Below are 1,723 nucleotides of genomic sequence, written 5' to 3'. Positions count from 1 at the left end.
GTGTTTCTTGGCCCAAGCAAGTCTCTTCTTCTTATTGGTGTCCTTTAGTAGTGGTTTCTTTGCAGCAATTTGACCATGAAGGCCTGATTTACGCAGTCCTTCTGAACAGTTGATGTTGAGATGTGTCTGTTACTTGAACTCCGTGAAGCATTTATTTGGGCTGTAATTTCTGAGACTGGTAACTCTAGTGAAGTTATCGCTGTGCTCCCGAGTGGCGCAGCGTTCTAAGGCTCTGCATCTTAGTCACTACAGACACCCTGGTTTGAATCCAGGCTGTATCACAACCGGCTGTGAATCCAGGCTGTATCACAACCGACTGTGATTGGGAGTACCATAGGGCGGTGCACAATTGGCCCAGTGTCTTCTAGGTTTGGCTGTCATTGTAAATAAGAATTTGTTCTGACTTGCCTAGTTAAATAAAGGTCAAATAAATAAATAAAAATGTTGGCAGCAGAGGTAGCTCTGGGTTTTCTTTTCCTGTGGTGGTCCTCATGAGAGCCAGTTTCATCACAGCACTTGATGGGTTTTGCCACTGCACTTTAGAAACTTTAAAAGTTCTTGTTCTGTTCTGGAATGACTGACCTTCATGTCTTTAAAGTAATGATGGACTGTCGTTTCTCTTTGCTTATTTGAGTTGTTTATGCTAACCTTAGCTAGCTAAGTTAGATCAGTAAATCAGATTCTGCACGTGCCAGAGAAATAGCAAACTGTAGCTAGGTAGTTATGAGTTTAGCTATCTAATCATTCAGGACTGCACATCTGAGAGAGCACAGGAGATATTTGTTGACTCGAAGAGCTAGAAACAGTTAGAACGCAGATGAGCACAGACTAACAGCGTTTGCATAAATTATTTTACTATCTAGTGCATTAGTACACCTCAAAAGAGCTAGAACCAGGTGTTGGAGCTGAAGGTATTTAACAATCATTTTATTTGGAACAGAACCATTACCAGCTAGATCTTGGAATTTGTTTCTGAGTGACATTGAGGACAAAGCAGGGTTCCCACAACCCCTGGGCCGAATTTGGATCTTGGGTGGTTTCATTCGGCCCCTCAAGTTTTCTGAGAAAAAATATGTTTTTGTAAATTTGTATTTAAGAAATCTGTTCAAGTATCCATGCATAATAGAGACACACGTGATCATATACAAATGTAAGCAAGGTTTGAAATGATTGTTTTAGTCAAACATTTTATTCGTTCTGGCTTCTTGCGCTCTATTTGCAGTCTACAAATTGTTTGTAATTATATTACGGACCCACGGCTGTACAAGGATAATGAGATGGCGGGAAGGGGGGGGGGCAGTGCCATGCACACACAAAAACGACTTTCCGGTGAAACTGTTCAGTTCCCTGTGCTTTTGTTGTGTTTTTGGTTCGTTAACTTCATGATTTATTTTTCGAAGCTGTGCTCGCATTCTACAGATGTGCATTTCTTTATCATTTTTCCTATAGGGGGAAGCATGCTCGACATGGTCTTCCACCGTGCAATCAAAGGCATTAGATCTAAGTAAGAGGACTCTTAGTCCTAACACAATGCCAGTTTTTGCCCAGACACTGCTAAGATTTTTGTCAATTATGTCATCCAGCTTTGTTACCTTCACCCTCAACAGTTGAGTTGGCTCCACTAGCCTAGCGTCCTCAGTGTAGAGCTTCCTTTTGATAAAGGTTGTTYCATCAGAAGATCCTTTTGCATAGTTATGCTCAGAACCGATGTGGAKCAGCAGCC

Source organism: Salvelinus sp. IW2-2015, linkage group LG14, assembly GCF_002910315.2.
Source record: "Salvelinus sp. IW2-2015 linkage group LG14, ASM291031v2, whole genome shotgun sequence".
NCBI lineage: Eukaryota > Metazoa > Chordata > Actinopteri > Salmoniformes > Salmonidae > Salvelinus > Salvelinus sp. IW2-2015.
This window is presented reverse-complemented; position numbering follows the sequence as displayed.